We start from the raw sequence: 25,205 nt of genomic DNA on the forward strand, positions 1-25,205 counted from the left end.
TAATTTTTTAAATTAAATTTTAATATGTTAAAATTCTATTTTTGGTCCGACCGAAAGTTGTTTTGATTGGTCCACGAGGCGTCGGATCGAATTGTTCGAGTCCGAAAATTTTAAAATTGATTTTTGGATAAATTTGAATTTTTGGAAAATTTTAATATTTTATCCTTTAATTGAATTTTGAAATTAATTAATTTTTGGTACAATTGATGATAAGATATGATCTTATGGATATATTGAGTAAAATATGATTTTATGTATAAAATTGGATTTTATAGATAAAATATGATTTTATTTGATAAAAAGATAAAATATGATTTTATATGTAAAATAAGATTTTATGTATAGATATGATTTTATCTTTTTAAATTTAAATTGCCATTGCATGTTATCCAATAAATTAATTTTGAATTAAATGTTATTGGATAAGGATGATCGATTGCCATGACCAATTTTGTAGGTGTATGTTAGGAATTTACATTTGTTTTATTGTTGTTGGTTTTATTAATGGGCCTGGTTTATGGCCCAATATGAATGTCATTTGTAATAAAAGTGGGCTTGGTTTATATCCCGTTCCCACCCCTTAAAATGTATCCCCTACTTGTCATTGTTATTTATTGTAAATACATTAGATTTAGTGGGAGATCAAGATTTGAAGATGGAGGTGGGCCCAGCAGACAATAAAGACAGAAGAAATGTAAATTGGAAGCAAATGTAATAGGATTGCATTTCATACTGCATATTACCTAGGATTGGACTAAGACTCGTGATTGGCAACCACGGGTCGATTAGAAATGGAATCGATCATCCTATATAATATGTGATATTATAGTTGTATGCATGTTTTAGACAAAATTGTGTGAATCCGACAAGCATACAAAATTTTAAAAATGATGAGACAAATTTTTATAATTAAAAATCCCTCATTTTAAATATGATTTAAAATTGATATCAAGATAAATAAAGGAAATTTAAATTTGTTTAAATGTTCCTACCTTCCATCAACGATCAATGTATGAGATGCTACCCGCGGATACGGTCCGGCTCATATTATTGGGGGGGCCCGTTCGTCGGAAAGCTGTACATTGGATCGACACATGTTGTAAGTTGGGTGGAACTCCCATGGGATCGGCTCATATTATTGGGGATCCACATGGCGACCGTCCATCACAACTTAATATTGATGGGTCATCTTGACATGTCACAATAATCGGCGTCATATTATTGGGCCCTTATTGGACATGAGGTAAAAACGTGGAGGTTGCTTTGGAAGCAATTGGGCTCTACCTTTTGAAAATTATGGTTGGCTGATATTATTCGGGACTATAAGTTTGTCAATTGGACTCCATGTTCTCACTAAGGAAAACAGTTTCCCGTTTTCACTAGAGGGTAGTGAAATCGTTAAAATAGTGGGAGTGAGATTCATAAAATAAATTTCGCCTATTTTATGTCTTAGTAAATTGCTTAAACAATCACTGATATTTGTCTGTTTCTTTTCAGTATTTCATACAATGAATTCGCGTAATCCACTTTTCTCGATCCTCGAACAAAATAAGTTGACTGGCGCAAACTATACGGAATGGTTCCGTAAGTTGAAGATTGTCTTGACTTCGGAGAAGATGCTCTACGTGTTAGAGAAATCTCCTCCGAAGGAAGCACCAGCTGACGTAAGTCCGGAGGAGTTAGCCAAACTTGATACATGGTGGGACCATGATATCAAGACCAAATGCTATATGCAAGCCTCGATGTCTGATGAACTCCAGAGGCGATTTGAGGACACCGTGAATGCTGCTGACATTCACGTTCAACTCAAGGAACTTTTTGGGGCTCAATCGAGGGCTGAAAGGTTCGCTACTGTAAAGGAGCTAATGACGTGTCGCATGCGTGAAGGGACTTCGGTCCGTGATCATGGGGTACGAGTGATTTGGCTCATACAGAAGTTGGTAACCCTTGATTTGGTGTTGGAGCATGAACTCAACGTGGACTTACTACTTCTGTCTCTTCCTTCTTCGTTTGACGGATTTGTGGTAAATTTCAATATGAACAAGATAGAGGCCTCCCTTGAAGAGATGGTCAATATGCTTGTGACATATGAATCCACATTAAAGAAGGATAAACCGGCTTTCTTGGTGGGCTCCTCTTCTTCTGCTAAGAAAGGGCCAAGTACGAAGGGTAAGAAACGTTCTGCCCCACCCAAGAAAGTCGAACCCGAGAAGAAGTACAAGACAAAGGCTTCAAACATGGAAAAATCCAAGGATGTTTGCCATTACTGCAAGAAGCCCGGTCATTGGAAGCGTAACTGCAAGGAATATCTAGAGCAGTTGCGAACTGCAAAGGGTATGTTCTATATTGAAATAAATGTTTCACTTAATACTACTTCTTGGGTATTGGATACCGGATGTGGATCTCACATTTGCAATGATTTGCAGGTGATGACAAGAAGTCGCAGGCTTAGGATGGGTGAGACCCAGCTGAGGCTCGGAAATGGTTCCAGAGTTGAAGCAAAAGCCGTGGGAGATGTTTATTTAATTTTGCAGAACGGTTTTAAGTTACTTTTAAGAGATGTTTTATTTGTTCCGGATTTAATTAAAAACATTATTTCTGTTTCTATGCTTGATAGAGATGGTTATTCTTGCAATTTTGTGAATGAGATTTGCAATATTTACAAGAATGAATGTTTAATTGGAAATGGACAACTTGAAAACGATCTATACAACTTAAAACTAAAAGACGTTCCAATAAATTATGTTGATAAACCGGCAACAACAAACAAAAGGAAAATCGATAGCCAAAACCCGGCAAACCTTTGGCACGCTAGGCTAGGTCATATTTCCTCAAGGAGGATGAACAAGCTAGTGGGAGAGGGCATGTTTGATATGTCTGATATTAACTCTCTACCTACTTGTGAATCCTGCCTAAAAGGAAAAATGACTAAATCTCCTTTTAAGGGGAAACCTGAGCGTAGTCAAAATCTGTTGGATTTGATCCATACAGATGTTTGTGGTCCATTTAGAGTTGGGACTCAATATGGCCACACCTACTTCATTACCTTTACTGATGATTATTCAAGGTATGGGTATTTATATTTAATGAAATATAAGTCTGAAGCATTTGAAAAGTTCAAAGAATTCAAGGCTGAAGTAGAAAACAAGCTAGGTAAAAGTATTAAAGCACTTCGATCGGATCGAGGTGGAGAATACTTGAGTACCGAGTTTTTGGACTATCTGAAAGAGAATGGGATTCTCTCTCAGTGGACTCCTCCTATGACACCACAGCTGAATGGTGTATCGGAGCGTCGTAATCGAACTTTGTTGGACATGGTTCGATCCATGATGAGCTTCACTGAGCTTCCACCTTCGTTTTGGGGCTATGCGCTTGAAACGGCGGTATTGTTGTTGAACAACGTCCACACTAAAGCAGTGGACAAAACACCATACGAGTTATGGAATGGCAAAGCTCCTAAGTATTCGTACTTGAGGATTTGGGGATGTCCTGCTTACGTGAAGCGGACAGTGGGAGATAAGTTGGATAGTCGATCCAGCTTATGTTATTTTGTAGGGTATCCGAAGAATTCAATCGGATATTATTTCTATTATCCTGCTGAAACAAAGGTGTTTGTTTCAAGGAATGCCACCTTCTTGGAGAAGGAGTTCTTATTGGATAAGAAAGGCGAGATGATGGAACTCGAAGAAATTCGAGAAGAACCCGAAATACAAAATAACGATCCTACACCTCAGGAACCATTGCTGGACACGCCTATACCTAGAAGATCCGAAAGGACTTCTAGACCTCCTATTCGATATGGTCTTCTTCTTGAAGGGGATCAAGGTGAACCCGATGTTGGATGTGATCCAAGAAACTTCAAGGAAGCAATTTCTGATGCGGATTCAAATTTATGGCTTGAAGCTATGCAGTCAGAAATAGATTCGATGCATACAAACCAAGTTTGGTCTTTAGTAGATCCTCCCGATGGAATTGTTCCAATAGGGTGTAAATGGATCTACAAGAGAAAGCTTGGGCCTGATGGTAAGGTATTGACCTACAAGGCGCGATTGGTGGCGAAAGGTTATACTCAAAGACAAGGAGTTGACTATGATGAAACCTTTTCACCAGTTGCAATGTTCAAGTCCATAAGAATCCTTATTGCCATAGCTGCATGGTATGACTATGAGATATGGCAAATGGATGTGAAGACTGCTTTTTTTAATGGAGACATTAAGGAAGAAATCTATATGAAGCAGCCTGAGGGGTTCACATCCATGGGAAGCGAGCATAAGGTATGCAAGCTTCAGAGATCAATTTATGGTCTAAAACAAGCATCAAGAAGTTGGAACCAAAAATTTGATGAAACAATAAAAGATTTTGGTTTCATCAAGAATCCGGAGGAACCATGCGTGTACAAGAAAGTAGTTAAGGATGTTGTGACATTCTTAGTACTTTATGTTGATGACATCCTACTCATTGGGAATGATGTAGGGATGTTGCAGTCAACAAAGATATGGTTATCAGGTAGATTCTCGATGAAGGATTTGGGTGAGGCATCCTATATTCTTGGGATACAGATCTATAGAGATAGATCTAAGAGAATGATAGGACTCACTCAATCAACCTACATCGACACCATATTGAAACGGTTTTCAATGGATGGGTCCAAGAGAGGACATCTACCCATGTGTCATGGAGTTTCTCTATCCAGGTCTATGTGTCCCAAGACTGATGAAGAGATAGAGAAAATGACACATGTACCATATGCGTCAGCCATAGGTAGTATCATGTATGGGATGATATCTACCAGACCGGATGTAGCATTTGCTCTGAGTGTCACGAGCAGATATCAAGCTAATCCCGGTCAAATGCATTGGAAAGTCGTGAAGGACATTCTTAAGTACTTACGAAGGACTAAGAATATGTTCATGGTATATGGAGGAAGAGAACTAAAATTGGAAGGCTATACCGACTCTAGCTTCCAAAGTGACGTGGATGACTCGAAGTCAACCTCTGGATTTGTGTTCATGCTCAATGGCGGTGCTGTCTCTTGGAAGAGTTTCAAGCAGGACACCACAGCGGATTCCACCACTGAAGCTGAATACATTGCAGCATTAGCTGCTGCTAAAGAGGCCGTTTGGATGAGGAATTTCGTCCAAGAGTTGGGCGTCATTCCTGAAGTTGTTGGTCCAGTCCTAGTGTACTGTGACAACACGGGTGCCGTTGCTCAGGCAAAGGAACCAAGGTCTCATCAAAGATCCAAACACGTACTGAGGAAATACCACATCATCCGGGAGATTGTGGAAAGAGGATACATTACTGTCGAAAGAGTGGCCTCTGCAGACAATATCGCTGATCCACTTACTAAGCCCTTGCCAGGACCATTATTTGACAAACATCGCGAAGCAATGGGTCTACGTAGTATGACTAGTTGGCTATAGGGCAAGTGGGAGATTGAAAGAGTGGGTGTCCGGTGAGCCAACTTGTGGCTAAGGGCTTTGATGACTCTTTGTATAAACAATCTTTCGTTTAATATAATTTACACTTTTATTAATGGCAATAACTTTATATTTCTTCATATTGTTATATTGTGATATACTATTGTTGTTTTGATAAAGACCTTGAATATACTATATTGTATGTAAGATGTGGTAGAACATGGAGATGTCTATCATGAAACACATCTTATAGTCACTGTATGTTCTAAACTGTTCCTAGTCGATTGAGCCATCCGATAATAAGGATAAGGATCGCTCGAGTTTGAGACTAGCATTTGCGATGCGGAGTACCACGTTTCATTGGTAAGGAACATAGAGATGTTCAAAGCATGCAAATGGATATTCATATGATGAATGATCGAACTACCCTATCCGGACTTTCCAAGTGGTTATCACTTATCGAGTGGATAAAGTCCGCGGTTTTGGTTGTACACCATTAGTCCTTACTACTTGAGACATCATTGAGACTCTATATGCTAGTACTGTGCTTTGACTCGTTTACCGACTCTATTGGGGTCATCAGGTGTCGGGATTGGGTACAGTTACAACACATGTAGGAGTCGATGCTTTGTTGTCAAGGATTCACCACATACTTGCGAGTGTGGATATCCTATGCGATCTGAGGAGATATTAGTGTGACGAATCTCTGGCCAGAGTACATGATGTGATTTAAGAAATGGTTTCTTAGTAGCACATGCGATGTCACTATTTGATCTTCAAGATGCATTGCATAGTTATCGAATCTCGAGCGACTCTCGATATACCAATGGTTGTTGATTCGATCGGGATATATGGATGAAGGGACCGTACTGTACGCTAACCAAAATCTACTGGTTCTTGTAGGCACTATCAGTGATACCTAGGGAATCATGGGGCGATGTTGCTAGGCGCTCATACCATGATTCGATGGGCAAGTCGGAAATTGTTGTTCCGAGTCACAAGGAGTTGTGAGCCCACGGCTAGCTGTATCCCTGAACCATTGAGGGTCACACAGTGTAATGGATTTTTAATCCCCGTTGAGATAGTTAAATTTAAAGAGTTAAATTTAATGAACGAAGAAGTTGGACTTCTTATTTGAGAGTAGAGGAGTAAGATTTCCTAAAATGACATAGGGATGGCCATTTTTGGAAATCACTGAATTCGGATTCAGAAAAATTTATCTTGACTTTAAAAGGTGCAGAAATGGTTTCTGTGCACATTGGTAAAATCGGTTTATCAATCGGAGTCACGATGAATTTTATATTAATTTTTGAACATGCGGGCTTTGCTTGTCGGGCCTGAACTTATGACTAATGGGCCCTAAGCTGTTAGTGGCCTACATTATAAATAAGTTATTGCAGTACAGAAATTACACACAATAGGTCACAATTTTCGAAAACCTAAGTAATTTTCTAACGTGTGTGGCCGCCCCCCCTTCCCTCTCTCGGTCAGAAAAATCCAGCCTGTGATTTTGAATTACAGTCTGGTTTAACGAATCAAATTCGTTAATCTCTTTGTAGAAAACTTCTGATAGATTTTCTAGTGCAATCTATCAGAGGGATTAAATCTCTATTCGTGGACCTGATTGAAGAACAGTTCAACCATCGGTTCCAGGGAGATACAACAAGAGCAGAGAAATCTGTTGGTGTCCAAAATCTCGATACGAGATTAAAGGTAAAAATTTTATAATTGTTATTTAAATTTTTACACACACGTAATTTAATCGTAAAGATTTGATACCCAATATGGAATCGTTCCATATAATAAATATTTTTAAACTTCCGCTGCACCGGGTATCAATCTTGTTTGATCTGAAAGCCGCGCACTCCAACAATATTATTATGCAGCATGTGCATATCAAATTGTGACTGTCCATATTTTGAGATGAGTCATGTAGGGCCGCTCAGCCTTGTTCGAACGGTTGATGTCTAGCACCTAGCGACTGATGGGTTAGGTGGCACTAGCATCAAGGTGACACAGTCCACGTCCGGTAGGAATGAGCAGTGTACGCAGGGTTTGATTCCCGGGTTGTACCACTCATGTCCTAGGCGCCATTACTGAGTAGTTGTATATAGTTATCCCATATATGGATACCCTGTCATTTGCATGCATCATATTTGTATATTTTACCCGTGCTTTTTATTGATATTAAGGCTCACGTCAAGTTTTTTCTGTGTATCTGGACACTCCATATGACGGGGCAGGTGTAGGTATAGGACTGAGCACCAGGAGCTTGGAGTGGCCAATGACCTTGGAGACAGCAGGATTAGCTGTAGGTTTTTGCCCTTTAGGCTTATTTATTCGATTGAGTTGTATAATCGAATTTGTTTAACCGATTGTATTCTGCTGGTCCGCTTGTATTTAAGTCTTTCGTAGCGATTTATTTTAATGCATGCTTAATTATGCTCTATCTCTGGTTAGGTAGTGTATCCGGGTTGGGTCGCTACAGGCTTACTACGGACGAAGGTATGGTCCGGGAATCTATTTAAGTTTTGGGAGTACTTATTTGTAACGCCCTATTTTTATCTTAAATGAGTTTATTTGAGTTAATCAGAGATTACAGAGTTCTCGAGCCGATTTGATTTTGATCAGGGTCCTTTTTGCAAATTTTGGAAATTTCAGGGACTAAAACGCAAATAGGGGATTTAATATATTATCTACACTTAGATTTTTATTTAGATCACTCCTCCTTCCTCCCCAAAGCGTGAACCTCCATTGTAGGCGCCCAAAACGTTTCTTCAAGCTTTGGAATTCTCCGATTTTGTCGATCCGTCCGTTAGAAATTATTTCTGAAGGCAGATTAGCAATCACAGCAACGAGAGCTTCGTTATATCGTAAGTTCTTCTTCGATCGGATACATTCTAGTTTTTGGATGTTGTTAGAATCGTTTGAGATTCGAGTATGTTGTTCTCTACAGAGTTCTGATCGTTTATTATCTGTCGGTTTTGAATTAGAGCGACGTTCGGATTTATTATGATTTTTGGAAGCCATTTTCGAAAATGTGGATTTTGAGATTGATGGGTTTGCTTTTTTTTTGGTTGTCTTAGAATTTTTATGAGGTTATATCTCTATTGAATTGTTGTCTGCGTTGTCGGTTTGTTCAGTTATAGCCGTTATGCCGTCGGTTTGAGTTTTGGAGATTTGAACCGTTTTTGAAGTTGTTGAACTTGGCTTGTAAGTCGATCATGGTAATTGATCTTTGATTGTATCTGAACAGATTCGTTTGGAGTTGTCAAGCCCTGTGTTAGCAGCATTTGGTCGTCGAGAATTGGACGAAGAACGGTAAAGAGATTACCTTGAACCGTTGCCTTTGTTGTTGGATTGTTTAGTTGTTGATTTAACCTTTTGTTGTAGCTTATCCAGAGTTGGAACTACTGCATTGAAAGGTAAAAGCAGTCATCGTAGCGGGATAGCATATGAGTTTCCCCTTTTTAAATCACATATTGCATTGATAATTGTTCTAGCACGTGGAACTTGTATTTGTTGATTGATTGAGTTTTTGTTATGTGGCTTACGTTTATGTTTTTGTTATGCATTCATCTTGAGCCTACTTTGATTTCAGCGGGCAGAACCGCCCTTTTTGTTAGACGTTTGGGAACTATGATTAAGTGGCCTAGGTTGTAGTATTTCACCTAGTGCTAGCATACTCATTATGGTTGCTCAAAGTCTAGAGGAGTGGGATACGTGGCACCACCTCGATTGGGAGAGTCGGTGAGTCGTTACGTGATCTCATCCTCGGGATCCCAAAAGCAGAGCAATACTCCCGTGTTTATCAGATTCGATATCCTGGTTTTAAAGACATGCATATCATTAACTTCGACTTGAATATGTGGTTTGATAGCATGTTGTATATTCATTACTTGATATGTTGCTTTTACTGGGATTATCATTCTCATCGGTTATCCGGCTGTTGCTTTGTTTTGTATGTGTACTTGGCAACAGGAAGGGCAGGATCAAGTCAGCTTAGACCTGGTTAGCGTCCAGAGCAAGAGATAGAAGTGAGACTCGTTTAGAAGTCGAATCAGCATGTCAACCTAGTTATGTTTTGCGATCATGTTTAGTCATTCGAACTTCTCATATATGTTTTGTAAGCAAGAAACGATGTAGGTGCTATTGAATTGAATGTTGCTCTTCCCTAAACCTTTCTTGTATTGTTATTGGCATGTAAAATACTCTTAATGCAAGTGTTTAGGTTTTGTTTGAGTTTATTACAGTGCCTTAACTTTTCTGGGCGAGGGGACGGCGCGGGCGAGCGGTTGTTAGCGCGGGCGCGCGGCCTCTTTGCGAGATATGAGCGCGGGCGTGCTGGGATTTGCGGGATGTAGGCGCGGGCGCGCTGATGTCAGCACGGGCGCGCGAGCCTCCTTTTAAAAAAAAATATATTTATTGGGTTCTTGATTACTTATCGCTTGTTGTCTGATATTAGTTGTTTAGAAACGAGGTCTCACATTATTAGCTTAGTTAAGACTTATAGAACTTGTGTAGTGATACGGTGAACTTTTGAATATAGGCTTGGAACCTAGGATCCTACTAAGACTTGAACTATCCTAGAGGTACGTACACATTGACTGAGATTGCCAACGAGTATACATGTTTATATGTTACATTTATTTGGCATTATTATGTGGCATGATGTATGTTTTACCAATTTCTATATTCATATAACATGTGCACATACACGTTGAGCCTATACCTTATTATACCTGATTATAGAGCCGCTCAGCTCTATACTCGATAGTCTGTCACTAAGAGTACCGCGACGGTGGGGACATGTATGTCTGACTACTCTGGTGTACTAGACGAGTGTGGTTGCACCCATGTGGCGCCGGTACTGAGAATGACTTTTTAGATGACCCTGTACCAGTCATCATGTTGCATGCATCATATATATACGTTTACTCATGTTTATGTACTGAGCGTTAGCGCTCATGTCCTAGTTATTTTCTCGGACACCCTATTCCACAAGGCAGGTCGCAGGATGGACAGAGCTGGTGGTTCGAGGCAGGATTAGGGAGCCGGAGCTTTTCAGGGGATTTTATACAGCAGGATTTGTTTAGCTGTATAAATGTTTTAGACAGTTTTATGTTAAGCTTTTCGATATGGTTGTATCACTACAGTATTAAACCTGGTTATGTTTTACTAAGCTGATATGTAAATTTTGGATTATGTTTCCGCACATTTTACTCTGTTAAGCATTCTTACTTTATTAAGTTTAATGCATGCTATTAGTTGCCAGTTAGTAGGTGATTCATTGCAGGGTCACTACATTTTTGGTATCAGAGCATGCTTATATTTTGGGATTAGTACTTGGGATTTAGTCTAGTCGTAAGTAATTATTGCGCATTTTGGATTTTAAATGTGCAATTCTTTTCAGATAATGGCTGATGGAGGTAACGAGAGTCAGGGTAGTGTTGGCCAGGAAGGTGGTCATCATCATCATCACCATCTTCATCATGAGGATCGACATCGTCCTCATGAGGGTAGACATCGCTATACTATCAATAAGTTTATGCAAGTAGGACCGAAGCCTTTATTGGATGGAGAAAATCCTGAACAAGCAAGAGGTTGGATGTCCAAACTCGAGAGTGCTTTTCGAGCTTTCAATTGCACTGAATAGCAGAAACTGGAAGTTTTAGAATTTGTTCTAGAAGATCGAGCACGCTTATGGTGGGATGCCAAGGCTACTCTGACACGTACGGAGAGAGGACGGGTGACTTGGTGGGATTTCTGTCAGCATTTTCAGAAACTATATTTTCCTCCAGCATTTTGTTAGGCACGATCTATGGAGTTGCTGACTCTGAGGCAAGGATCAATGACTATTGATCAATATCAACAACGATTTCTTGACCTGCTACCTTTCAGTCCTCATATCAGTAACAGTGATGCATCAAAGTATGATATCTTTCTCCAAGGCTTGAATCAAGATATCTATTCACAAGTTGTCGTCTGTGATGATCTGACATCTTATGAAGCTTTGGTGAACCGTTGCCGTCAAGTGGAGAACAGCAATAGACGAGCACTGTTGGTGATTCTAGGACAACCTAGTGGATCTCTTGGGCCTAGGGCTCAATCTGTTGTGTAATCTAGACCTATGTATTCTTCTACTACTACTTCGTCTGGTTCTCGTGGCTCACGAGGTACGTTCCGTTTTGGGAAGAAGAAGGAGGAGGAGTTTTGCAGTCACTGTGGTGGGAAGCATCCTGCAGCTTTGTGTCGGAAGGCCACTGGTGCTTGTTATATTTGTGGTAAGCAGGGACATCTGCGGAGAGATTGTCCTCAACGTATGGGTTCTGATAGTGGATCGGGATCACAGGTTGGATCTCAAGCTTCTACTTTTCCACGTTAGCAGCCAGCACAGAGTTCTTCTGGTTACCGTCCATAGACTCAAGGGAAGGTATTTGCTCTGTCTCAGGAACAGGCTACTAAGAGAAGAGATTGCATGTTGGCAGGTACATTTTTGTTATATGGTATTCCTGCACTTGTTTTAATTGATACTGGAGCATCGCATTCCTTTATTTCTAGCCATTTTGTTAAGAGACATGGATTACCTTATGTATAATTAGATATGAATTTAGTTGTATCTACTCCGTTGGAGCAAGAGGTAGTAACTAAGCGTCTAGTGATGGGTTGCCTTCTAGAGTTTGAGGAAAACAAATCCAAATATTCGATCTTCCGTGTCCGGACGATCTATCTTCGTCTTTGTTCTTTGATGTTCTTTCAACTTGTGCGGAATTTTCTCTTCCAAAGTCTCCAAAATCTTCTCTCGATTGATCCTTGATGTGTTTCTCTCTATGCGGCGGCTTCTCTTTCAATTGTGTGCAAAAGAATCCCTTTTATATGTGCTTCAAATCCAATAAATAAATGCCCACGAAAGTCCGAAGGTTTCCTTCCCTAAAAACCCAAAAAACTGACTTTCGCGATGGTGCGCCCGCGCCTGAAGTGATCAAAATCAAAACCTCCTCTGTCGACTTGGAATCGATTAACATGCAAGCAAACAGTTGATCATACTATTCACAAGACAAATATAAATCTGACAATCAATAAAATAAAATCAACTCTGAAAAATCCCAAACAAACATCCAAGTTTTCTACATAAATTTTTTCGGCCCAATCACGCCGTCTTGGTTTGAAAATAAACTACTCAATAATTAAAAATAATAATTCAAAAATAAAAATAAGAAGAAGAAAAGAAAAGAAAATAAGAAAAACTCTAATGGAGTGTCTTCAATCTCCACGCCCGTAGCCGCCGCCTCTGTCTGCCGTCTGGAACTTCTGGAACCCTCAAAAATATGATATATCTTCTATTTATATGGTCCGGAACCCATACCAATTAATTTCCTTCAAACACAAAGACCTTTCGGAACAGTCTGACGTTGGAACCCGCGCGCGGGCGAGTAGAATTCTCGCTCGCGCGCGCAATGAAAAGCAGGATTCTGGAAATGCAACTCGCGCGCGGGCGAGTTCAATTCTCGCTCGCGCGCCATGCAATTTTTGATGCAAGCGACGATTTTAAAAAATTCATATCCAATGTTCTAGCCGTCGGATCAAGCTGAAATTTTGACAGCAGCTTCAAAATATCTTGAAATTCATTCTGAACAGTGAAGATTGGATTTGGATCTCTCAAAAATTAAATTTTATTTTTTGAACAAAGCTGCTCTGTAATTCACTCTTCAATAATTCATTTTCCTACAAAATTAACCCGAGGAGTGAAATACACAAGCATGCACCAAAATACATAAAACACATAAAAGCAATATGAATGCACACAAAATATACATAAACCTATCACGAACTAATGCATATAAAATGCACTTATCATTGCCTCACAAGAAGCGCTTAGTTTATAGTCCATAGCCCGACTATAGCTCATTTTAGCCTGGTTCCGCTTTATTGGAGGATTTTCCCTTTTACTTCACCCTCCAAATATATTCTACAACCCGCTTGATCTTTGGTTTCTTTCTCTTCTTTTTCTTCTTCTTTAGCACCGGTGGATCCTTCTCTCTTGGCACTTTTATATCACTAAAATCTGCACGACAGCTTTTCATCTTCTTTGATTCTTTAAATATGAACACATTTTCCGTGGATGGATTTTCCCTTTTCCTTCACCTCAAAATATATTCTACAACCCGCTTGATCTTTGGTTTCTTTCTCTTCTTTCTCTTCTTCTTTAGCACCGGTGGATCCTTCTCTCTTGGCACTTTTATATCGCTAACATATGCACGACAACTTTCCATCTTCTTTGATTCTTTAATCATGAACACCTTTTCTGTGGATGAATTTTTAGCCTCTTTGAACACATGAAAGATCACCTTCTCACCATCAACTCCCATCGACAGATCTTCTTCCTTAACATCAATCTTGGCTTCAGCAGTAGCCAAGAACGGTCTCCCCAATATCAATTGCATATTTCCATCTTCCTCCATATCCAACACCACAAAATCGGCAGGAAAAATAAACTTATCTATTTTTACCAGAACATCCTCGATGATTCGATGCGGATATGTGAGAGATCTATGAGCTAGATGTAATGCGATCATCGTGGGCTTCACATCTCCAAGTCCTAAGTTTCTGAAAACAAAAAAAAGCATCAAATTAATGCTAGCTCCTAAATCGCAAAGTGCATTATTAAAATAAGAAGAACCAATAATGCAAGGAATCATAAAACTCCCTGGATCTTTAAATTTTTGTGGTAGCTTCTTTTGCAGGATAGCACTGCACTCCTCAGTCAGATTCACTGTCTCGAACTCTTCCAACTTCCTCTTCCTCGACATCACTTCCTTCAAGAATTTGGCATAATTTGGCATTTGCAGCAAAGCATCGGCGAATGGAATATTTATATGAAGTTTCTTGAAGATCTCAAGAAACTTGGCAAAATGTTCATCCAACACCTTCTTCTTGAATCTCTGGGGATATGGAAGTGGAGGCTTGTAAATCGGTTTATGCTCAGTTTTAATCTCCTTCTCCTTAACTTTTTTCTCATCAACCACCTTTTCTTTCTCTACATCAGCTGCATGTTCCTGGACTCCAACTTCTTTCCCACTCCTCAACTCTATGGCCTTACACTGTTCTATAGGATTCACCTCAGTATTGCTTGGGAATTGACCGCGGTTGTTCTCTTTCAGTGCATTCGCCAACTGCCCAATGCTAGTCTCCATGGATTGAAGCACAATGCCCATGTTAGCCAAATGCGTCTCTAAGTTGTCCATACGAGTCTCAATCCTCGCCATCCTCTTACTCGATTCCTGCACGAAGGTACTAACAACATCCTCCAAAGATGACTTACCCTCACCCTTATTTGTAATGAACCCCGGAGGATTCAACACATTATTATTGTTAGCATAAGAAAAATTTTCATGATTCCTCAAACCTAGGTGATAAGTATTTGGAATAGGATTACCTTTGTAGCCTCCATAACCTCTTTGATTCATGTAATGCACTTGTTCAGGATGATGAGATTCGTCCATAGCACCCGACACACCTGCTGGTTCTGCAACACTCACTTTATTCAGCGCAGCTACCTGTGTAGTCAGTGCAGATAATTGAGCAGTGATAGATGTGAGAGGATCCACTGCATACACTCCAACTAGCTTCTTGACTCCCATACGCTCAGATGGCCATTGAAAACTATTGATCGTCATCTGTTCCAGCATATCGTAGGCCTATACAAGGTCCTTAGCAAAAATGGTGCCTCCAGCAGCAGAGTCCACCGACAATCGAATAGGCGCATTCAGCCCATTATAGAACAGCTCAATTTGCTTTCAATCTGCAAATTTATGGTTAGGAAAACATCTTAATAACTCCTTATACCTTTCCCATGCCTCGTAGAGCTGTTCGGAGTCCATCTTCCTGAAGGTGCTGATTTCAATCTTCAGTTGGGTGAATTTGGCAAGAGGAAAATATTTTGCAAGAAATTTTTATGCCATCTTCTCCCATGTAGTGATACTCCCCAACGGTAGTGATTGCAACCAACTCCTCGTCTGATCCCTGAGAGAAAAAGGAAACAAACTCAATTTAATTATATCTTCAGAAACTCCATTAAATTTTACCGTGTCTGTTATCTCCAGGAAAGTGCGCAGGTGTAGGTGAGGATCAGCTGTGACGCTCCCATTAAACTGGTTCTGCTGAACCATATTGATCAATGCAGGCTTTAGCTCAAAATTATTAGCATTGATAGTTCCACGAGCTATTCCAGAGTAGTGAGCCTGGATTACTGGCCTGAAGTGCTCTCTAATTGGCACCAAGGGATCTTGATTCTCTTCAGTCATTCTATTAACTCCTTCTCTTCTCGCTCTTCTTAAAGCACGTGTAGTTCTCTCGATCTCCGGATCAGACAGTAGAGAATTTTCACTTTGATATCTTCGCATGAACTGCAATTTAAAAATAAGAAGAAATCAATTAGTAACTTTAAAATAAAATAAAAACTCTAAATTAAAACTTAGACTAATTGGTAACAAGACTAAATAAAAATTAAAATTTACTCCCGGCAACGGCGCCAAAAACTTGTTGTGAAAAATTCTCGCAAGCGTACAAGTGTCAAGTTTTAATAAAGTGATGAATCAAGTATCGTTTCCACAAGGAGTAAATTGAAAATATTCAATACTTGTAATTAAAATAGTCTTAATTTTATTTAGAAAATTAAACTTTAGAGATTTTCTGACAAATTAAATAAATAAAGAAGTTTGTAAAGCGTGCGCACACACAATTCTTAAGAGATTATCAATCAAAGAGAAATAGTCTAGAGGTTTTGATTTCACCTGGTCTTGACAATATTCATTCCTAATTAATCTATTTTCATGAGTTTATTTCAATTAATAACCAAGAACACATAGATTATACTATTTCCCTCTCCCGAGTATCAAATAGAGTGTATCAATTACAGATCAATTCCAATATCCCTATTAAGAATCTACTTGTAATGATATGTGTAAAACAATGTTATTTCTAGGCTCTATTAAAGTTATAAGCTCTTCCGAGACATATAAACAATTAATAGTGTGAATTCTATTGATCCTATTCTAAATCCCCTATCTTGAGTGTCGGATTCTAAATAAATATGAAAAATCAATTTAAGGCCAGTAAATTGAAAAGACTTTCAAAACTAAAATCACAATTGATTTAGAATAACTAAATTCAATAAAATCAATAATTCATAAACATGTCTTGACCAGGTTCCATCGTCCCTCTAGACTCTAAAAATTTAGTTCATAATTAAAAATAGTTGAAACCAATTCATATTCATGAAACTAGACATAAAATCAATAATATAAATTCGAGAGAAAGAAAAAAAATCCAAATATTCGATCTTCCGTGTTTGGACGATCTATATTCGTCTTTATTCTTTGATGTTCTTCCAACTTGTGCAGAATTTTATCTTCCAAAGTCTCCAAAATCTTCTCTCGATCGATCCTTGATGTGTTTCTCTCTATGCGGTGGCTTCTCCTTCAATTGTGTGCGAAAGAATCCGTGCTTCAAATCCAATAAATAAAAGCCCACGAAAGTCCGAAGGTTTCCTTCCCGAAAAACCCAAAAAATTGACTTTCGCGATGGTGCGCCCGCGCCTGAAGAGAGGGGCGCCCGCGCATGTCTCTCTGTCTCGTGGATGCTCAAAATTGCTCAGACGGCGCACCCACGCATGAGGTTAGGCGCGCCCGCGCATGCCTCTCGGGTATGAAAATCTGCATCGCGCAACAATATTCAAAAAATCATATCTCTCAATCTAACCGTCGGATTGAGCTGAAAGTTTGCCAGAAGCTTTAAAACATCCTAAAATATATTATGAATGGTGAAGATCGGATTTTGATACTTCAATAATTCCCAGTATTTTTTTGAAGTTGATACTCCATAATGCATCCTTCCTCTTCTTCTTGCTACTTTTGCGTCAATCCTTTCAACTCAAAAAAACAAAAACTAACATGCATAAAATCCACTCGATACATCAAAAAAGTCAATTCAAATCATATGTAAATTAAGTGCATAAATTGCACTTATCAGTTTCCCAGTATTATGCATTCTTGTTAAGAAGAAACTGATATTGAACGGAAGGGATCAAGAATTCTGCTTCGTGTGAGAATTGTCCAATAACAAGATATCAAGGGTGTCAACAGAACATTTCGACGGAGTGTTCTTGTGTTGAACCGTTATGTTGAATCCGACGAGTGTTGGAAAAGTTAATAGACATTAGCAAGGGGATATCAGTTGTCTGATCGTGATATGTGACATTAACTAGGATCTAGTTCTCAAGATCTAGAATGATATGTCACTAGTATTCCATCATGAGATGCGTGATGTTGTTGATATGACTGAGATAGTCGATGATAGACTTAGTAACCAACGAGGTTTGCCTTTGGGATTGAAAACTTCGCAAGATCGTGATGGATCGAATTCGTTCTTTCCAGTCAGTGAGTTACATCCATGCAGACTATTTGTCAAGGATATTTCATTTTAGCAATGGACAATGGTCGGATGCGTGATAGGTAGCTAGGGATGATGGTGTCATCAGAGACTCCGAGGTGAGTTATACCAGGTGCAATGACTGTCGAGTTTCGAGACAGGATAGGAAGCGTTTCCATATGCCAGTGCAATGTGGAATGTCTCAGTCGAGCATATTGGTGGGAGCTTGCCTTAGTCTTGATGTGTGTACAGTGATTGTAAGTATGTATAACTATCAGGAGGATGTCCTTCGATTGGAATTCATGGGTGAATAACATATGGTCGAGATGATGTAGATCATCAGAGATGCGATAATTGCCATTGCGGAATATGTGTATGACTTTGTAGACCAATGGTTCAAGGAAGGATTTTGTGACATGATTGTCAGGTGATGAGAATTTTATCATTTCACGGTATTGATTACACCGATAAAACGTAAAAGTACGATTTGCACTAGACTGGGTGGTCTGAGTTCCAAGTATTGCTTTAGAATCTTATCTTTGCTCAAGAGAGAATGGGAAGAATAATCAGTCTGGGAATTGTGTTAGGCAGTTACATTAGAGTATGGCTTTGTGTCAGTAGAGTTCTCTTAAGGAGAAAATTGTGATGCTGTGTCAAGCGCAGTGTTGGGATTTGTGTTTCTCAACTATAGGTGTTATGCACCGAGAGCTTTTGGAACCATTAGATGGTTAGGTTCAGTTAGTGATTCGACGAATGTCGTAAGACAATCAAGTTATGACTTGATATTCGTCAGTCTAAAATTTTTCCTTGGGACGATGATCTCGATCAAGCGAGTGTTTGTATTCTTCGTGATCAATGAGATCGTGGTTAGGACATAATATGTATCCGTGTTGTGATATATTAGTGCCAAGGAGATTTGACTAATAGCGTAGAGACTTTCAGAACCTAGCCTTGGGGTTTTTAAGAATGCTGAAAGTTTTTCATGCGGTTGAAGCTTGCAGGGGATTCGACAAGAGTCTGAGTGTGTCGGAAGCTATTTCGAGCAGATACTCGAGTAAGTGTCTCTAGTACGTTCTCGAGGTTTTACCCTAGATTTCGAGGACGAAATCTTTTAAGGGGGGAGAATGTAGTGACTCGTATCCGTAATTAGCGATTAATGTTTAATTAATGATATGATCATGTTTTGATTTATTAATACATGATTAAGGAAATTTCAGATGGATTAACAGACTTCGGAAATGGACTCAGAATGATCGAAAATGGCTCGAAGGGTGACCTAGAACGAAAGCAACGTTGAGGAACGGACGCAACGTTCTTGCCAGCTGATGTCATCCATGACGTCAGCAAGATGACATCATAGCTTACGACCATGATGGGACAACCGGATGCAACAATCATGGAATGGAAGCAACGTTGAAGAACGGATGCAACGATAGGAGAACGGATGTTCCGTTCGTCGTCTATAAATAAAGGTGCCGAGGCTCATTTGCAACTCGCCCCTCTCATCTCTTCTCTCTCTTTTCTTAGCCTTCTAACTTATACCTAGGGATTTCTAGATGTCCTATTGAGAATCCAGAAGTAGCGGAGCGATCCTAGCGTCGTAGCGAAGCTGTGCCTAAGTTTTGAGGCAGTCGCCATCAGTGGGCTGACGACGGTCGTATGTATAGCTATGGTCTCCTTAAATTATTTATAAGTATGTAATATCTTAGTTAAGGCTTTTAGAGCTTAATGAATTATGCATGGGTATTTGCATTGTAGAGTTGATTATAAGCTTGGAACCTAGAGTAGGACTGCTAGGACCGCCTGTAGTAAGGTACGTAAGTATTGACTGAGATGACCAGCATGATATATATTATATGTGTTGCATGAGTATGTGCTACTTGTTTTATATGTTTTACGGCTTGAGCACATGCATGTTTTTACGGTAAACTTCATCTGGTACGATGTGAGTCACTGACAGTTTCCATAGGGAGCTTGTAACTCATCATGGACTCGAGGCGGGGATTGCCAATTTCCATATGAACCAAGTGTCCTGTTTTGGATTTGAGTCAGGATTAGGGAGACTCAGCCCCTAGTTTGCTATCACTAGGAGCGACCACGACAGTGGAGTAGACGCTATAGTTGGTCGGAGAATATGGGAGCGGCACCGCGGATTAGTTATCCGACACAACCCTGCATATTCTTTGCGCCCTGAATACACTGTTTTACCTTGGTTTTAAATACATTTATGTGTTGCATATATTATATATATATCATTGCTTATGTATTGAGCTTAGAGATCACGTCCAGTATTTTTTATATGTCTAGACACCCTATTCGACGGGGCATGTGTAGGTGCAGGATTGAGCACAGGAGCTTGGAGTAGCCAATGAAGACAGCAGGGTTAGCTATAGGTCTTTACCCTTAGGATTATTTGTAATTCGATTGGGTTGTATATTGACTTATTTAACTGGTTGTATTCCGTCGATCTGCTTATATTTAAATTTCTCGCAGCGATTTATTTTAAATGCATACTTAATTATGCTCTAACTCTGATTAGGTAGTGGATCCGGGTTGGGTCGCTACACTGAGATAGCCAGCGGATATGCATGCTTATGTGTTGCATTTAGGCTCCGCTTGATACATGTGATGAGATTATTAATGTAAAGATTAAATGTAGGATTGTTATGTTTCATGTAAAGATTAAGAAAAAAATGAATTTTTTTTGGTTGGTTTTTTATTCTCAGTATTAATAATAGGACTAATTTTTAGTGGACAAAATTACCCTCGGCATTCTAAAAGGGATCTCGTTCCAATATAATGAAACCCTAAAGCCCAGTGTTACATCGACGAAGCTTTCTCCGACTCGGTTGGCCATCTGAGTTGTGCCATTTTCTGCGCTAGATCTGTCGAATATCAACGACTATGGTAATTTCACGACCTCCGATCTTCCTCTTCTCTGTTATACGATTCGATCGGTGTTCATTTTCGCATCGAAATAATTTGGACAATATTTTCAAGTCAGATTTTGGGATCTTACGTTCACCATAGGGTGATTCTTCAAAGAATACATCTGACTGTTAATGGTGAATTTGGGTGCATATTTGAGACATGGTGATTGGCTTGTTCCTTTCTAATACTCAACGTAGTGAATTAATCAAAGCACAATGTATATTGAAAGGCTTACAACAGAGAAATTACCTTTAAAGAAAAATGTGAAGAAGGGTGTGTGAACGTAGTACAGTGGAGAAACCCTTGTAGCGGTGGAGGTGCATAAGAGAAAAAAAAAGGAGAATGGAAAAGGTTGGGTTTTTATACGGGTCTTGTAGGGAAAAGGGTATTTTGGTCTTTGAAGCTCTCTATCACATACACTGTAGAAGATGGTGTAGATAATACCTTCTCTCATCAGGAATTATTTTCCCCCATTTTCACGCTGCAACAGTAACATTTTCACGAGCCCATTTTTATCTTGGGTAGTGTGAAAAACCAGACAAACGGTGGACTATATCCTTTATCCCATGCTAATCCTCCATACCAAACTGGCCCTTATGTTTTATGTTTGCATGGATGATTATGCGTCATGTTTACATAATATTGAGTTTGTACATATTTTTCACGTCCAGTTTTTTTGTATGTCTAAACACCCCATTCGACGGGGCAGATACAGGTACAGGTGGTGTACCCAGTAGCTTGGAGTGGCCAGTGACCGTGGAGGCAACAAGATTAGTTGTAGGTTTTACCCTTAGGATTGTTTGTAATTAGATTGGGTTGTATATTTTTTATTTAACCGATTGTATTCTAACGGTCTGCTTTTATTTAAGTCTTTCGCAGTAATTTATTTTAAATTCATGATTAATTATGCTCTAACTCTAATTAGGTAGTAGATCCGGGTTGGGTTGCTATACTTTCCAGTTCAGAAATCACTGTATTTTAGCCACTAAAAGACACCCATTCTCAAAGCTTACTATACGAAATACTGAAAAAGTAGACCTCCAAAAGGACCTCTTCTTAGTGATTCATGTCAAAAAGACGGGTTTTGGCGACGCGAGAGTACGTCGACCCAATCATGATATTGAAGGATGGGACCTTTTCTCAAAAAACTCCGGATCCCGATAAGAGTTGAAAATGGTGCAACATAAAAAAAGAAAATTATTATTAATTTTTTTTTATAAAATAGTTGTCTATACACATTTTTAATTATTTTTAATTTTTAATTTTTTTTCTATAATAGTTGTCCAAATATCTTTTTAACTATAAAAATATTTTTATAAAATAGTTATCCAAACACATATTTATTTCAAAAACAACTTTGAAAACATTTTATAAAGATTTTTTCAAAAACATTTTTATAAAAACATTTTTAAAGTTGTAAATATTACTTTCTTTGTTATAGGAGAATTAATGAACTGTATGAAATCTTTTGCTTTGGCTCAATCAGTTATAACATGCACTGCTTTTAATTTATGCACGGCATAACATTTTTTTATGTGTATTAGATGGTTCCGAAATTTTTCATGCGCCACATCAAAACTTATAATGTGCAAGCTGTCTTTGATACATACATACATACATACCATATATACTAGCGGATCGCGACCACACAATACTTGTGTTTTGTAAAAACAAAATAAAAAACCCGCTAGTATATAATGTATGTATGTATGTATCAAAGACTGCTTGTACATTGTAAGTAGTTATGGTTGGAGAGTAAAGCTTATTAATTTTAAAATAAAAATGGTAAGAAAGAAAAATAAAATATAAAAAAATGATATTATAATATAGTAAAATTATGTCGTGAGTTTGATAAGATGAAGTACTTTAGGAAAATCTAAAATTATAGCATGCCTCCATATAGTTAATATTGGATGTTTTTCTATTATATATAGTAATAGATATATACGGTTAGATTTATATGCTTTTTACAACCCTTTAATTTTATAAGAAAAAATTTTTGCAGAAAATTTATATTTTAAATTTATATGCTTTTAACGTAAAAATATAGTCCACTAGAATACCACTATGTACACATGGCCAAATTAAAAGCAACGAAAAACTTAACAACCAAAGTGGATTTTACTGAAATGGTCAGAAATATTAAGCGTCCAGCTCTGCAGTACTAATGAAAAAATCACCAAACTTTTGGCATTATTGAACACCGAAACACAACCATTAGGTGAGTATGAGTATGCATAAATTATGTACCATTCCTTGTTAAATGAATTTGATCCATTAGGCTATAAAAAGCTTCAAAAGGGAATATATATGTCTCATCACAAACATATTTAACTCAAATCATGGCATTTGTTATCGAATAATTAAGAAATTGAGTTGTCACATGTAGTGCTTTTCAATTTCGAAAATCCTAACAAATACTGGCAAACATCCTTGTATATTCACCACTGTAAGATCTCCTGTCATCACACCTAGTTAATTTATACATTCACAACTCATTGCATTTTCTACCATCATCATTGGCAAATCACTTTCCCTTTCATAAGTAAGAATGTATTCTTCAACGCTTTTGTGTAACGAGTCATTTTTTATTTTTTTATGTTCATTTTCAATTTATATATCTCGTAATTTTTTTTCAAGTGGAGTACAAAACAATGTGGTCTCAAACTCTATTTGTTTAAAAGATTAAACTCTTTACTACTCCATTCCATGTCTGAGTGTGATCTATAGTTTTTATTTTCTTTGATCATGATTGAAAAATCTCTTTGGATCTGTTTTTCGTCACTTGTTTTTGTCCATTTAATTTTTTTATTTGGAGATTGTTTTTTTTTTTCCAGATTTGTCTCGTTGATACTTGTTTTTGTCACTTTTTTGTGTTATTATGATGGTCATATCTATGCATGACATGGGTAGAAGATTCAAAGAAAATTTATTCCTCAGATTTATAAATATAATTTATGATTCTTTAGTCGTCATATCACCTTTTACATCATGATTTTATACAAAATATTTGTTTATTATATATATATATATATATATATATATATAATATTGTTTCATTTTATTTTTCTCGTGTATCCAACATTTCACATTGTTTCATAAGCAAATATTTATATTTATTTAATTAATATTTATGCAGGAAACAACTTCTCAATCTTAATATCGTAATGGCGCATAACGGTAACCAAGTTCCCAACAACAATGAGGCAGATAGCCATAACATTGATCTCACATTGAGATTGGGTATGCCCTTCTACGACAGACTGAGATTAGAAGACAACAATTATAGAATACAAAACGACCAGGTACGGCATGTAAAATTTGTCATGTTTTTAAAATTAATTTATTCACTCAATTGTAAATTAAATAATTATTCTTTCAATCTTGTATTGACCTCATATACATATAATCGATAGTTGCATGAATTTAATTCAATATTATTAATCTGTTACATGTGTCAAATAATTTTAAATTTTTTTTGAAATAATTATTTATTTATGATATGTAAGAGGTTTTAAATTATAGAGGTTAATTTTTGCTACAGTAGTTATGTTTCTGTATTTGTTCCAATTATAGGTCAACCTGAAAGTGTGTCACATCTGTGGCAAAACAGACACCCCTCTATGGAGGACAGGGCCAGCTGGCCCACAGGCAAGTACTAATTTTTGTCAAACATTTGATGCAAATAAATATATAATTGGTGCATTCTTTTTTGGGTGAATTGGTGTTCAGTCCCTAAATCCAAAAGCAAATTAAGAATCAGTCCCTTATCAGAAAAAATTTGTTTGCACTTTCTGGGCCCACATTATTTTACTCGGATAAAATTAAGTACAAAACATTGAAAATATGGTACAAATACAAGATATTTGAGCACTAATTGTTCAAGATCGAGTACAAAAAATACAATTTTGAGTATAAAATCTAAACATCTTTATTAATGTGAACTTGCAACATGTGTTTGAGTACTCAAAAATCATATATTTGTACCAGATATAACACATTCGGTACTCAAAAATCACATATGCGTACCATATTTTCAATGTTTTGTACCGATTTTCATCCAAATAAGATAAATGTGTTATTAATATCAATATTTTTTAGTACTCGAAAATAATATATTTATACTAGATCTAACACATTTGATACTCAAATATCATGTATTTGTACCATATTTTTCATGTTTTGTACCGAATTTTATCCGAAACAAAACATGTGGGCCCAGGGAGTTTAAACAAAGTTTTTTTCTGACAGGGACTGATCATTAATTTTTATTTAGATTTGGGGACTGAATTATAATTAACCGTTCTTTTTTTTGAGAATAATTTCTGCACATTTTTAATTGTGCAGACATTGTGCAATGCATGTGGGCTACGGTATGCGAGAATAATGAGAAGAATTTTCCAGTGATGGGTGTCCATTGAAATT

The sequence above is a fragment of the Henckelia pumila genome, unplaced genomic scaffold, assembly GCF_033568475.1.
Source record: "Henckelia pumila isolate YLH828 unplaced genomic scaffold, ASM3356847v2 CTG_525:::fragment_3, whole genome shotgun sequence".
Taxonomy (NCBI): Eukaryota; Viridiplantae; Streptophyta; class Magnoliopsida; order Lamiales; family Gesneriaceae; genus Henckelia; species Henckelia pumila.